Raw genomic sequence first — 16955 nt, 5'->3', positions numbered from 1 at the left:
CTGTTCCTTGCTAAAGAGACCCACAAGGCATTGCTCCATTAATCACTTCATTGCTGGATTTTATGTCCTCGATACACTGCAGGAAAATCTAATAAGCCCTTAGGATAGAGGATGGTTAACTCTTTACTGCCCATTGGATCTGTAAAACACTGAGTCACTGGACCCTCTGGAAGTGAAGGGCTAATCTCATAGCCAATGAACTATGGAACTACATATTAAAAGGTTAATACAAAGTATAATGTTTGGTATGTGACTGGGAGACATTGACTTATATTATGTATTAAGTTAGGAGGCTGAGCTGTCCCTTAAGTGAAAATAATCATCTCCAATTTCTGGGTCATTCAATTTTATGGGTGTTAGTAATTCTAGAGATTGTTTAGCCTCAGTGATATGAGAAAGGCATGATGTAAGTGGTTTTATTTATAAGATCCAAACATTCATTTTTATATTAATACATCCTCTATGATCAAGAGAAATTGTATCCAGTGGTCTTGATGACCCCATCCAGGCAAGTTTGTACTGTTAATGGCAGTGCATGGGAATGTAAGTTACTATGAATACAAAACCTTCAGCTCCAAGCACCATAACTCCTTTTTAATCAGCAGACAATGCCTTTGGTATAAGACGCTAAAACAAATGACAGCTAATATATGGGGAGATGTGTTTTGTAAAGGAATTCATTCACTGTATTCAACATTAAATATACATGAGGTCAAATTCATAAAATATATTTTTTTTTCCATTTGCTTTTATGATGACACCTTTATTTCCTTGCTTTTCAAGGTCCCTCAGGGCAGGCTGTTCTGATATATTTTTTTGAATGGATGTACAGATGAGTTAATGTTGTCCATGAATGGCAAATTCAAAGCTATCACAGCTGTGCTGTCAGACTGTCACGCTCTCATGGGCACGTTACAGCAACCCTCATGCCCTCTGGCCTCATAACAGGTTGTTCATGGAACATTATAAAAGAACTGGGGTGTATTTAAGCTAATTGTTCTGAGATTATGCTACAGAGCTTTCTGTGTAAGATAAACAGCTATATTATAAAATGTAATTTGTGTACAAAGATGTCACAATCACAGTCCACTTAACATTCTGTTTTGTATATATCATCTTGTAGCTTTATAACCCTGGAATTTTCCATTAGGTTTATTATGATTATTTCACTACAATATAGGCAGATCTTACTTTTCTTGTCTCAAATTCCTCTGATAAACAGACCTATGCAAAATTGTCCTCTGAAATGTTCTTACACAGTGTAGTGCAATCTTGCAAAAACATTGTTAGTATTCCTTATAGCTTATTGATTGCATTAAAATGTAAATGTTGTTTACAACACTTACAACAGAGCAAATAAGAATACAAAATATCAAGATAGCTGTGTTTGTGTTTAGAGAAAGTGTAAAAAAGTATCAAATTCAAATGTGTGTATATCTGACAAATGTTAATATGTACATCTCTATCTACAGTATCTATCTATCTATCTATCTATCTATCTATCTATCTATCTATCTATATATCTATATATCTATCTATCTTTGTATGCATTTATTTATTTTATTTTGCTTGTTGTCCTTAGGGAAAAAAACAAGGCATTGTGGTTTTAAACTAAAAGAGTTTGGTGAATTATCATTTTATTTTTGCCTTAAAGGGACATACAGCTCCAATTAAAAAAAAATAGGTTATTTTATTCCAGTATAATTTGAATGAAAACTTTTCTATGAAGTTTTATACAATGTGTCTCCTTATTTCTCTTTGAGACATTCAACTTTAACACTGCCCAATATCTGATTACAGGACATAAAGAGACTCTGGGTAATTATACCATGCATGCAATTGAAATGCAGTCAAGCATGACCATGGTGTTTAAGGAGTATAATCTCTTTCAATTTTTTGATTGCCACTGGGGGTGTCTAAAAAAATCTTTGATTAAGATTAAGATAGACAGATATATATGGCAACATTTTGATTACCATGTAAATTGGGTTTACATTACATATGTAAATTGGGTTTAAAGGGACAGTCAACACTAAAATTGTTATTGTTTAAAAAGATAATGCCTTTACTACCCATTCCCCATCTTTGCACAGCCAACATTGTTATATTAAAGGGATACTGAAATCAATTTTTTTTCTTTCGTGATTCAGAGAGAGCATGACATTTCAAGCAACTTTTTCTTAATTTACTCCTATTATCAAATTTTCTTCATTCTATTTGTATCTTTATTTGAAATGCAACAATGTAAGTTTAGATGCCTGCCCATTTTTGGTGAGCAACCTGGGTTGTACTTGCTGATTGGTGGATAAATTCATCCACCAATAAAAAAAAGTGCTGTCCAGAGTTCTGAACTAATAAAAAAAAGCTTAGATGCCTTCTTTTTCAAATAAAGATAGCAAGAGAATGAAGAAAATTTGATAATAGGAGTACATTTTAAAAAGTTGCTTAAAATTGCATGCTCTATCTGAATCACGAAAGAAAAAAATTGGGTTCAGTGTCCCTTTAATATACTTTATAACATTTAAACCTCTAAATTTCTACCTCTTTCTAAGCCACTACAGACAGCCTCTTATCACATGCTATTAAATTTGCTTTTCACAGCAGGAGGCTGCTTGTTTATGTTGGCCATATAGATAACATTGTGCTCACGCCTGTGGGTTGTGCACAACACAGCTAAAATGCAAGTCAATAGAGAGTACATAAAATGTCATGTGATCAGGGGTCTGTCCAAAGAGGCTTAGATACAAGGTAATCACAGAGGTTAAAAAGTATATTAATATAACAGTGTTGGTTATGCAAAACTGGGGAATTGTTAATAAAAGGGATTATCTATCTTTTTAAACAATACAACATTTTGAGTTGACTGTCCCTTTAATGTCCATTTAACTGTATAAAACATTTTTTGGACTCTATGTAACAGCAAAGAATATTTTGGTACTCCCCTATAATGACTGATTGTAAGTGACAATCACATCTACAACTGAGCATTAATTTACACAATGCCCTACCAGTAATTCCCTAATGCATAACCCTCTCTGCCACACTGTGGAACATGATATCTATATAAACACAGAGATATCTCATAAAACTGTAAAGCAGAAATGCATTATTTATGCATTAGAACAAATACAAGGCTCTTGGACACCCCAGCACATTTTATTGTAGTATTAAAAAAGGCTGAGGATTTTTTTTTTCTTCTTTTCTATAAAGACAGTTTTAAATAGAACTTTAAATAACTCTAATGATTAAATCTCTTTCCCATTTTCCCAGCGCTAGATCGGCCAAATCTTTTTGTGTCAGGCTTTCTTTATCAGCCAAATCCAGAGTTGGATTAATGGATAGAGTTGTAGACACATACTTTAGGTTTGAAGGGCATTAATATAAAAGAACTGGTGATGCACAACAGAATCTAAGGAAAGGCCTTTTATTTTATTACCTATTGTGATATTTTTAGTTGTAAAACAATATCAGTTTATTATGTTTATATTTTATAATACTAGATTGTAGTAAAGGGACATGAAATTCAAAAATAATTCAGATAGGGCATGTGATTTTAAACAACTTTCCAATTTACTTCTAATATCTCATTTGTTTTGTTCTCCTGATATATTTTGTTGAAAAGAATACCTAGGTAGCAACAGGAGCTATTGAATTATGCCTGCACATTTATGCCTCATCTTATTGGCTCACCCAGTGCATTCATCTGACTCCCAATAGTGCATTGCTGTTTCTTTAACAAAGGATACCAAGAGAAGGAAGCACATTAGATAATAGAAGTAAATTGGAAAGTTGTTTAAAATTGTATTCTCTATCTGAATAATGAAAGAAAAAATATTTGTTTCCTGTCCCTTTAACCATTATTTTTTATAAATAAAATCCATGGTTTAGTTTTAAAATACATGCAACCTCACAAATCGTCCATTTAAAGGTCAACAATTTGTTTATATATGAACAAAATTTATAAGTAATTAAAGGCTTATTCTAGCACTTAATCTGCATGCTTTAATTTGTTAAGAGTATGCAATTGTTGCACTGGTATCGCTGCAACTCTTTGTATTTTACCACACAAAAGGCTTGAACACATATTTACATACGTGCTCAGAGATGGAAGTTTTGCAGCTGTCGAGTGATTGGTGGGGTCGTGTAACTGGCACTGCCAATTGGCTCATTGATAGTTTCCTGTTCAGAACCAACAGCTCTTGGTTGCTCCTGAGTGGGATTTTAACAATGTGTTTAACTCTTTTGTGGAGTTAAACAAATAGAGTTGCAGTGTGGATAGTGAAACATTTTCAATGTTTTTGCACTAAAACGTCCCTTTATGCACTGAATTGCAAAGATCTACTTGCAAAAATAAAATGTTTTCAAAGCATATAAAAGATTGTATTGTTTTGCAGTTCAGGGACCATGGGCGTTTGTATGTGCTATGAGGCTTGTAGGGAAAGATGCACTGTGTGTATAAAGCTATCAGCCCTTTGCACACACTTAGGGAAGGAAAGCTGGAAGCATTTCTACTCCCACCGCCTTTTTTTAACAGAAGCAAAAATAAGGTATATCATTAATGGCAAGGTGCTCTGAGTTAACCACTTCATGCCAGGGGACTAGTGTTTAACATCAGAATGAAATTGAGATGTAAACACTTGCTGGAAAAACAAAATCACGCAATCGCCAATGTGATCAGATAATTTCACGGCTGGGATTGGATCATGAGGGACTGCCTACAATGCTAGTCATGCCCCCAATCTAATTTTCCATTTACTAAAAGGAGGAGGGTGCAGGATGCCATATAAGGTAGGACGTTCCATGTCGTCCTAATGGCATTAAAGCCCAGCAATGTTAGGATGTCATGGAATGTCCTAACAGTGTTAAGCTGTTATCACTTTCTGTGCAGAGTCCTCCTACTCACATACTGGAATAGTTTTTTTTTTTTTTAAAGTTTTGCCAGTAGCCCATATATATATAAATGTTTATTTTGCATATTTTATGTAAATGTACTGTTAGCAATTTTAGGCATTATGGGCTAGATTACAAGTGGCATGCTAATGCTAGTGCCCAATATTAAACTACCGCGCCTTGTGGTGACATAGCTGCTATGTCACCACACGCCTGCGTTAACTTGCACGCGTATTACAAGTAGAAAGTAAATGCGAGTCACGACCACTCGGGCACAAACTTAATTTGTGGTCATCAGGTTAGTGTGATTGAAGATCTCGTTTCAATGGTTAAGGCTAAAAAACATTTGCATTAAGCACAAAATAAATACATTAAAATAAAGTGGTACACTCATATATACGATATTTAATGCAAATAAGTCATATTAATATTAAAAAAAGTTATAAGGTTAAAAGGTATACGTATATAACAAGATATATGAATGGAAATGGCTATAATGTATATATACATACATACATATATACCTGTATGTGTATTTATGTATATATGTGTATACATGTGTATATATGTATCTACATTCATATCTAAACATATAAACAAATATATACAAATGTATTCACATATATACATTTGTATGTCTTACTTTGGAGCCCTTTCCACTCAAATACCTATAAAATGTTCTATGTATTTTTCCACTCCCCCTGTATCATGTGTGAATTCTTGAACATGCTCAGTAGGAGTTGGTGACTCAAAAAGTGTAAATATAAAAAGACTGTGCGCATTTTTTTAATGGAAGTAAATTGGAAAGTTGTTTAAAATTGCATGCTGTATCTGAATCATGAAGTTTAATTTTGACTTGAGTGTCCCTTTAAATACAGGAAAAGTAGAAAAAAATTATAATGTAATTACTTAAAGTATGTTTTCCTTCATATAATTAAAAAAAAAGAATGGGAACTATAGGTAGAGTGAAATTTCCCCTTTTAGTATAATGTGTAAAATAATGTGATAACAATTAATTTATCATGGAGCAGGAGCGAGCTGCATTGAGTGTAATGGCGCGGTCGGGCCAGGCTGTTACTAGACAGCTGGCCAGATGGGCTCTGAGGGAAAACCAGACTCGCTAAGTAGAGCACAGAGGGCGGGTCTGGAAAACCCTCTTTTTTTTATAAAAGTTCACTGGATATATTATGTTCTATAAAGCTAGCATTCATATAATGTTATATAATTCTGCACTAACATTATTTTTTATGTTTTCTGGCACTTTAACTTCGCCATAGCAGGTGTGTTTTTTAACGCTGAACCTCACAGGGGCTGCCGTGGTAGAATTATTGTAAAAAAAGGGGCATTCCCTGCGTTTTGAGTTGAGATGGCTTCTATAAAGTGCTTGCTGGAAAGCGACACCACTCCATAGAGCAGTGAGCAGGGGGCGCACTTTAAAAAGTAAATCCTGCAGCCAATATAAATCACATTACTCTGCTTTCTGAGTGTAGCAACTTACAATCGCTTCTATTTTCATATGCATGTGTTTTTCTATTAGGGCATTAAAGGGACAGTCAAGTCCAAAAAAAACTTTCATGATTCAGATATGGCATGTAATTTTAAACAACTTTCCAATTTACTTTTATCACCAATTTTGCTTTGTTCTCTTGGTATTCTTAGTTGAAAACTAAACCTAGGAGGTTCATATGCTAATTTCTTAGACCTTGAAGGCCGCCTCTAATCTAAATACATTTTGATAGTTTTTCACCACTAGAGGGCATTAGTTCACGTGTTTCATATAGATAACATTGAGCTCATGCACGTGAATTTATAATGGAGACTGCTCTGATTGGCTAAAATGGATGTCTGTCAAAAGAACTTAAATAAGTGGGCAGTCTGCTGAGGCTTAGATACAAGGTAATTACAGAGGTAAAACGTGTATAATTGTAACTGTGTTGGTTATGCAAAACTGGGGAATTGGTAATTAAGGGATTATCTATCTTTTAAAAAAACAAAAATTCTGGTGTTGACTGTCCCTTTAAGTATTTTGAGTGTTTTGAGAAAAGCACATCACCTTCTTACTGGCGAGCATAAACTGTGAGATCTGCAGTGCAAAAATCTTTACAGAATTACCCTGGGATTTGATAGACAATTTCCTACACGCGCATGGAACTCCCAAATTCAGCCTATTATTTGCAAAAACAATTATCAGGTTTTGTATTTTGTACTTTATAAGTATGAATTTCTATGCTTTTTTTGCACATCCAATGTACTTAAATTACAATTTACACTGTGCAAATTTAATATGATTTATTCCTGTATAGTTTACATACAAATGTTCAAGTCATTTTCCATTGCTTTGTTAGGTGTTGTACACACCCCTTGAAAAGCTTCCAAAATGTTTATCTTACTTTCTTTGTTGAGACCAGTTAGGGACAGATATAATTAAGTTTCTGTACATATCAACCAATCACTGTACAGCATGTAAAAGTGTCAGGGTTATGCGTTTCATGGAATGTACTCAAACCTATCTGGAAGGAGAAAACAAACAAAATAAATATTGAAAGAACGTTACAATGTTGTTTTATTATGCATAATTGTGTATTTTATGTGAAATGAAATTTTTAGTTAAATGTACATTTAAAGGGACATAATACTCATATGCTGAATCACTTAAAAGTGATTCAGCATAACTGACATAAAAATATCACCTGAGCATTTCTGTGTAAAAAAGGAAGATATTTTACCTCAAAATTTCCTCAGCTCAGCAGAGTAAGTGCTGTTTAACCCTTTCGTGACAGGGTTAAAGTGCCTACATCGGAACAACTGTTCCGATGTAGACAAATTGAAACTACGCGATCGTGCATACGATCGCGAGATTTCAATTATTGGATCGCATCTGGGGGGCGTCCCTACAATCCTAGGAACGCCCTCCAGACCGCGATTAAATCCCTGAAGCACAGAAGGCTTCAGGACAGCCGTTAGTTATGACGTTCCATTCCGTCATAACGGCTTTAAAGCCCAGTCTAATTATGACGGAATGGAACGGCATAACGGCTTTAAAAGGTTAAATAGTTAAACTTCAGCTGCTGTCCAGCTGCAAGTTGAAAAAACAACAAAACAATAGCCAATCAGCATCAGCAGTGCTGAGGTAATGATTTGCCTTTGCTGTGATCTCATGAGATTTCATAGAACTTACTTAAAGAGACATGAAACCCAAAAATTTTCTTTCATGATTTAGATAGAGAATACAATTTTAAACAACTTTCTAATTTACTTCTATTAGATAATCTGTTTCATTCCCTTAGACTCTTTTATTGAAGGAGCAGCAATGCACTAATCGTTTCTAATTGAACACATGAGTGAGCCAATCACAATCAATATATATATATATATATATATATATATATATATATATATATATGCAGCCACCAATCAACAGCAAGAACCTAGGTTCTCTGCTGCCCCTGAGCTTGCCTAGATAAACCTTTCGGCAAAGGATAACAAGAGAAGGAAGCAAATTAAATAATAGAAGTAAATTAGAAAGTTGTTTAAAATTGTATTCTCTATCTGAAACATAAAAGAAAAATTTGGGGTTTCATGTCTCTTTAAAGTGAATAGGAAAATAACATAACTGTGTCTGCACATGCCAGCTGCACACTCCCTAGCTTGTCCTGGGACAAGCATCCTGACTGGCTGCTTAAAGTTTCTTTACAGTGGGTTGTAAATACTTAGGACATTTTATGTAAAATATCTTCCTTTTTTACATAAATATGTTCAGGTGATATTTTCTATTCTACTTTTTACAGCTATGCTGCATCACTTTAATGTGCTTCAACATTTGGGTATCATGTCCCGTTAAGGAGCTTACTAGATATGCTTAAAAGTGGTGTCATAAGCCCCATATGGCAAGAGTATTTGCAACAATATACAACATTGCAAACCCATAGTATACCAAGAGAACAAAACTTAAATAATCGACCAATAAACAATAAAAAGACAATGCTATCTCAAAGCAGCTGATCCAAATTTTTGGAATAAACCCCCCCCCCCTTTATCATATCCCAGATGACCTTTAAAATGGGTAGCTTCTCTTTATCAGGTTTATCAGACTCTTTTACGTAGAACCACAGCTGGGGTATGTGTGTCAATTAAAAATAGATGACACACTTTGATCCCTTAAAGGGACAGTAAACCTTAAAAATAATGTTATATAATTCTACACATAGTGCAGAATTATACAACATTATATTAGCCAAACTTTGTAAATCATAATATTCACTTTTTATTTTGTAAAAATACCGCTGTATTACAGACCCACTCTCTGTACTCTGTTGAGCGGGTCTGTTGTTTTTACTGAGTGCATCGGGCCAGCTGTATAGTCACAGCCCGGCCCGACCGCGCCATTAGACACAGTGTAGCTCGCTCCTGCTCTGTCTGACTGTACAGCTGGCCCGATGCGCTCAGTAAAAACAACAGACCCGCTCAGCAGAGTACAGAGAGTGGGTCTGTAAAACAGCAGTATTTTTACCAAATAAAAAGTGAATATTATGATTTACAAAGTTTAGCTAATATAATGTTATATAATTCTGAACTATGTGCAGAATTATATAACATTATTTTTAAGGTTTACTGACCCTTTAAGATATCTCCCTAGAAATCCAGAAAAGTTTGGAATTGACTTAAAAGGCCACTCTTGCAGCACAAATTGCTACACCTAGACTATATCACCCATAAATGCTTTCTAAATGGAGACCCACGCTGCCAAATAGATGCGTTAAATGTGGTTATGAAGCCACCTTTCACTATTTTACCCATTGCCCTCTGGTCCAACAATTTTGCTAACAGCTACAGTACTGGATACAAAGGACCCTAGGAATCAAAGTTATCTTACAGATAGAGCAGATATGTCTATTCAAATGGGATAGAATGGGATAGAATACCCAACAAATATCATTACCTACTCACTCTTTTTATGCTAGTAGCTAGAAACTGTATCTTATGTTTTTGGACAGTTAGAAATGCCCCAACTGTTACTCAATTTAAGCATAAGCTCTAGAAACAACTATACACTGGGCAATTTGATGTGAAACTCAACATCGCACATAGACTACAGCCTTTTTTGTTGAAATGGGAAGAATTCCTCCTGACACTTACACCCACATTACAACGACAAATATTCTTGCCCTTTGCTAAAAAAGAACTCCTACTTACCGCCTCCTTACGAGGAAAATGGGCTTCAATATACAAAAAAATTTTCTTCCCACTATCTCCCTTCCTCCCTACCTATCCCACTCTTTTCAGCACAAACGATTCTCAGTACTTTTCCTTTGTAACACATTGCTGATTCCATTAGTTTATGTAATGTTTATGTTTGTTCATGTAAGTTATAAATAATTGTTTTATAAAACTGGAATTTCAGGAGACTTTTCCATCATTGACACACATTTTTCATAGCGGTCACTAAATACATTCACATCTTTGAATATCATAGTCAACTTGGAGGGAGATAACATCGACCTTCTGAACAAATTGAACGTATATGGACTCTTTCAATTATCATGGTTTCCATAATGACTTTTTTTCTCTTTGCCATGTACACTTGTCATATGAGAAAATCTTACATATGAATGAACATAATGTTTACACATTTTATTGATAACCTTTTACGTGATGCATCCTTTTTGCTTTCCTCAATAAAATAGAAAAGAAAAAAAAGGCAATGCAATAGCACTAATTTTGAATTTGAAATAGGTAGTAGAATATTTTCTGGCAAATTTCAAAGGTAATCCAATTTTCCCTCCCTGTATCATGTGAAAGCTATCAGCCAATCACAAAAGGCATCTACGTATATACTGTTCAGTTTTGAACATGGTGAGTAGGAGTTAGAGCCTCTGAGATTATGCATATAAAAAGAATGTGCACATTTTGATAATGGAAGTACAGTAGATTTTTTTTTTAATTGCATGTTTTATCTCAATCATGAAAGTTTAATTTTTACTTTATTGATCCTTAATGTACATTTGATGATGGTAGTAAATTGGATTTTTTTAAGTAATGGAAGTTCAATTTTGACATTCATATTCTAAAAAAAATACCCCTTTCACATGTTTCTTTATTTCTATGCTATCATATGGAGCTGAGCTAAAGGGACAGTCTAATGCAAAGACAAAATGTCTGTTGCTTGGCAACTATATGTGACTGCCCTTCCTCATTGGCTAACCATCCATGAGCTGCATGGTTCCCGACCTGGACTTTTTTAGTGTGTTTAATCCTTTTACAGAGGACCTTCACAGTCCTTTAGAAAACATATACAATTATATAGTTACAAAAATCCCCATAGTATTTTTATTATTAGATAAACTTTTCTACCTCATAGCGTGATGCTGTCAATAATAAATAAGATGTCATTTTTTATCATTAGAATGATAGGACAGAGATAGGGTGTTTCCTTACTCTCCCTATCCTTTATGTGGGCTCCTGGTCTGGATATACAGTTGTTTCAAGAGAGAGAGAGAAAGAGAGAAAGAGAGAGAGAGAGAGAGAGAGAGCAATAGAAATAGAGAGAGAGCAATAGAAATAGAGAAAGAGACAGAGAGAGAAAGAGAGAGAGAGCAAAAGAGAAAGAGACAAAGAGAAAGAGAGAGCTATATATATATATATATATATATATATATATATATATATATAAGGAGAGAGAGAGAGAATGGGAGGAGAGAGAGAGAGAATGGGAGGAGAGAGAGAAAGAAAAAAAAGAAAGAAAGAAAGAAAGAAAGAAAGAGAGAACATGGGAGGAAAATGGGAGGAGAGAGAGAGAAAGAAGGAGAGAGAGAGAATGGGAGGAGAGAGAGAAAATTGGAGGAGAAAGAGAGAGAGAGAGGAGAGAGAGAGAGAGAAATAGAGGAAATGGGATGAGAGAGAGAAAAAAAATAGGAGGAGAGAGAGAAAATGGGAGGAGAGAGAAAGAAAATGGGAGGAGAGAGAGAGAGAGAGAGAGAGAGAGAGAGAGAGAAAGAGCATGGGAAGAGAGAAAAAGAAAGAAAGAAAGAAAGAAAGAAAGAAAGAAAGAAAGAAAGAAAGAAAGAAAGAGAGAACATGGGAGGAAAATGGGAGGAGAGAGAGAGAGAGAGAGAGAGAGAATGGGAGGAGAGAGAAAATTGGAGGAGAAAGAGAGAGAGAGAGAGAGAGAGAGAGAGAGAGAGAGAGAGAGAGAAATAGAGGAAATGGGATGAGAGAGAAAAAAAAATGGGAGGAGAGAGAGAAAATGGGAGGAGAGAGAGAGAGAGAGAGAGGGGGGAGAGAGGGAGAGAGTAGAAGAAATAAATCATGGTTGTATTTTTTTAAAACCAAACACTTAATTGCCATCATAAATGTGCATTCTAAAGATCATATTGCAGTTAAACAACAGTTTGATAGTGTCATTTGCTTTATATGTTTAACTTTTTTATGAAACAGGTAGGGATGGGTGAATGTTTCTAAAAATTCGAAATTTAAAATGAATTTTGATACATTTGTTCGTTCAAATCGAATTTTGAATGTTTATATAGCATTCTAACATTCTATTTTCGAATTTTCGTTTTCGAATTTTTCAATAAAATTCGAAAATATTTGTTTGAATAATAGAATGTTTAGCTATGTATTCATTCAGTTTCTAAATGTAATGTTCGAATTCGAATGTGACATTCAAATTCAAATGTGACATTCAAATTTGAAATAGTATTTCTAGTCTACAACTGTGTTTAATAAATGTAATATTCAAATTTGAAATAGTATTTCTAGTCTAATACTGTGTTTTAAATGTGATATTCGATTCAAATGTGACATTCGAAATAGTATTTCTAGCCTAATACTGTGTTTTATAAATGTAATATTCAAATTCGAATGTGACATTCGATTCGAATGTGACATTCAAAATAGTGTTTCTAGTCTACAATTGTGTTTTATAAATGTAATATTCGAATTCGAATGTGATATTCAAATGTAACATTCGAATTCGAATGTGACATTCGAATTCGAATGTGACATTCGAAAACTGTAAATAACATTCGAAAATCGAATTTTGAAGAATATTCATTCTTATCAACGTTCTATTATGTAAATTGAATTTCTACAATAACATTCGTTCTAACATTCGAATTCGGATTTAAACACATTCGCCCATCCCTAGAAACAGGACACCATTGTGTACATTATGCTTTATTGATAATGTGAAATGCCAAACACGGGTTTCAAGAGGTTAAGGTTGTTGAATTAGAAAAGTTTGAAATTCATGCAAAAAGCTGTTAGGAAAGTGTTTCCTGAGGGAGTTTGCTAACACTGTCAAATTCTCTCAGTCAAAATAGTTGTGATGTTAACACGGTGCATAGCCCTGGAAACAACACACACAATAACTGTCTTTTCTTCTCTAATCGTTTTCAAATGGATTGAAGTGACCTCAAGTTTCAAAATCACTTGGGCCTGGATTTCAAATACCTGGTAAAGATTGTAAAGCGGTTTGGATCTCTTTGTACTCATTTCTTCTATCTGTTCTGCATCTAAAGCTATTCATGTTAGTCAATAAAATCTCAGAATCAATTTCTGAGGGTTTTTAGTTGTTGCTTTTTTTGCTTTTGAGTTGGTTATCACAAGAAAACAAAACAAAAACTATGAAATAGGGATTTTCAATTAGGTTGTCACAAGAATATTCAGAGGTTGGAAAAAAAAATGTTTTTAGCTAGAACCTGAACATTAAAGGGACACAAAACCTCAATTTTTTTCTTTCATGATTCAGACAGAACAAGCCATTCTAACTAACTTTCCAACTGACTTTTACCTTTAAATTTGTGTCATTCTATTCATATCCTTTGTTAAAAGGCAGCAATGCGCTTCTGGGAGCTAGCTGAACACACTGGGTGAGTATTGCTGCTCCTGAGCCTACCTAGATATCCTTTTCAACAAAAGATACCACGAGAAAAAAGCAAATTAGATAATAGAAGTAAATTAGAAAGTGGCTTAAAGTTGTATTCTCTGATTCATGAAAGTTTACATTTTACTTCACTTTTACTTTACTGTCTCTTTAAATGTTTTGCATGTGAGGTTGTGAAAATTAGTTTTTATCAGGTTATATAAATAGAAAAAAAGGGTGAAATTTCTCATTTATTTTGGTTGTGGTAATTTTTAAGCTCTTTTTGCGCTGTCCATACCCCCCTTTCCCCCCCCCCCCCGCTATATATCTAACAGTTTTTTGGGGAAAGCTGTTCACTGGTACAGCTTAAATTACCATTTTGTTTATAAGGGTTAAATACTTACCTTAAAGGGACGGTCTACTCCAGAATTTTTATTGTTTAAAAAGATAGATAATATTTTACTTCTTTTGACAGACTTGCATTTTAGCCAATCAGTGCTGACTCCTAGGTATCTCCAGGGGCATGAGCACAATATTATATATGTGGCACACCCTCTAGCTGTGATAAACTGTCAAAATGCACAGACAAAAGAGACGGCTTTCAGGGGCTTACAAATTAGCATAGGAGCCTACCTAGGTTTAGCTGTCAACTAAGAATACCAAGAGAACAAAGAAAATTTGATGATAAAAGTAAATTGGAAAGTTGTTTAAAATTGCATGTTCTATCTGAATCATAAAAGTTTATTTTGGGCTAGACTGTCCCTTTAACGCACTGGAGAGCATGCTAACCCACTCCTTATTTTGCAAGAGCCCCGGCCAGCAGTGAGCCTCTTATTAAAGTTAGTGCAAGTTGTGGGTGGGAACTTGGAGTGTTGAGCCAGGCGTTAGCGTGGCCGGGCTCTGGTAAGAAGAGCGCGTTAAGTATTTTTAGCTACAGGTGAACTTTTCACCTGTAGCTTTAAAACATTTACATTTGTTTAACATAAATGAATGTAAATGTTCAACAAAATTAAATTTTCAGTTTGTTTTAAGCTAAAGAAAAATCGAATAGTGCAGGTAAAGAATATTCGGGTAGGGGGAAATTTCATTGAATATTTGAAACGAAAATTTCATCCGAAATGAAATTTTCTGGCCTGTACTTGTCTATTTGAGGCTTCACAAATATTCATCTTGTAATTGGTTCACCAGATGTAATCAGCTAGCACCTAGAAGTGCATTGGTGCTTTGGAGCTGTATTTAACTATGTGTTTAATGCCTTTGCAGTGGTTAAAGGGACAGTCTAGTCCAAAATAAACTTTCATTATTCAGACAGGGCATGTAATTTTAAACAACTTTCCAATATCCTTTTATCACCAATTTTGCTTTGTTCTATTGGTATTCTTAGTTGAAAGATAAACCAAGGTAGGCTCATATGCTAATTTCTTAGACCTTGAAGGCCGCCTCTTATCTGAATGCAGTTTGATAGTTTTTCATTACTAGAGGGCGTTAGTTTATGTGTGTCACATAGATACCATTGTGCACACGCACGTGGAGTTACCTAGGAGTCAGCTCTGATTAGCTAAAATGCAAGTCTGTAAACAAAAACTGAAATAAGAGGGCAGTCTGCAGAAGCTTAGATACAAGGTAATCACAGAGGTAAAAAGTATATTAATATAACAGTGTTGGTTATGCAAAACTGGGTAACAATTACTAATAAAGGGATTATTTATCTTTTTAAACCCAAAAAAATCTGGTGTATACTGTCCCTTTAAACCTAAAAAGACTATTTTCTAATTACACTATATTTTGCCTATAACTCCTTAAATTATTTTCGTTTTCCACTTTTAGGGTCCTTTAACTTATTTAATAAATTGCTATTTGAAGCCATCTCTCTTTATATTCTACATGTACCAAAGAAAGATAGTCCAGTGAGTTCTGTGGATAGGAAGTAAAGAGAAACCCTTCAAGTTCTTACTTTCATGTTTGCACATTTTCTACTTCCTAGTTTCAGTGATCCTTAACTTTGTTACTGACAATGTCTAAAAATATATTGTTAAGGCAAAAGCATTTCAAGAAAAAGAAACGAAAACCTGATCACGAAGTGAGTGAATTTCTGTGACTTAAATCTGAAATAATAAATTTTATTTTTTTTTGTGCACAGAAAATGCAAGTGGGATAATTTGCTCTCTGAGCAGGAAAACTGTTCTAGAAAGCATGATATAAATACTAAACGTATGCACCAGCGAACAATTCGTTTTGGCGAACTATAATCTAAATTACGAGTGGAGCGATATTTATCATTCACGCTCGTGGGCTAACTCCGCTAGAAGTGAGGTTTTTGCACACGTCAGGTAGCGCTTGTATTACAAGTTGAAAGTAAAATGTTTTGCTCGTGTGCTATCCCGATGCACGCAAAAAGGAGAAGTTAGAATATAGCAACCACATTAACGTATTTCCCAAAAGAAGTCTATGGAGCAAGAAAAATGAGAGAGAAAAAAAAAATGAATACCCTACTTACACAAACCCTATCGCATATTCTCCAGTGCTCTAACCTGACATGAAAATATGACCATTTCACATTCTTATGTTTCTCACATAGCAGAATATGTTCTATTTATTCATAAATACATATTTCTACATATATCTGATGGTATTTTGATTCTGATGGTACAATATATATCTAAACCTATAAATATACAGATGATTATATATAGGTATAGATTTATATAGAAATATCTATTTAGAAATACTTAGAACTTATTCTGCTATGTGCAAAACATTAAAAGGTTAAATATATACAGTAAATACACAGTATAACACGTATGAATTTTGCATAAATATGCTTTAACATGTTTTCATCAACTTGACTCAAATTGGACTCTAATGCACACATATATATATATATATATATATATATACAGGGAGTGCAGAATTATTAGGCAAATGAGTATTTTGACCACATCATCCTCTTTATGCATGTTGTCTTACTCCAAGCTGTATAGGCTCGAAAGCCTACTACCAATTAAGCATATTAGGTGATGTGCATCTCTGTAATGAGAAGGGGTGTGGTCTAATGACATCAACACCCTATATCAGGTGTGCATAATTATTAGGCAACTTCCTTTCCTTTGGCAAAATGGGTCAAAAGAAGGACTTGACAGGCTCAGAATAGTAAAAAATAGTGAGATATCTTGCAGAGGGATGCAAAACTCTTAAAATTGCA

The 16955-nt window shown here is 34.4% G+C and overlaps 1 protein-coding gene across 1 annotated transcript in view; it reads left to right on the top strand.

The window, feature by feature from the left end:
- BRINP2 (BMP/retinoic acid inducible neural specific 2) overlaps positions 1-16955 on the top strand; it is a 379930-nt gene that overhangs the window by 937 nt on the left and 362038 nt on the right. The window lies entirely within an intron of this gene.

Source organism: Bombina bombina, chromosome 10 (assembly GCF_027579735.1).
Source record: "Bombina bombina isolate aBomBom1 chromosome 10, aBomBom1.pri, whole genome shotgun sequence".
In the NCBI taxonomy this organism is placed as follows: Eukaryota; Metazoa; Chordata; class Amphibia; order Anura; family Bombinatoridae; genus Bombina; species Bombina bombina.
Note: the sequence above shows the minus strand (reverse complement) of the source record. Positions and strands in the feature narration are given on the sequence as shown.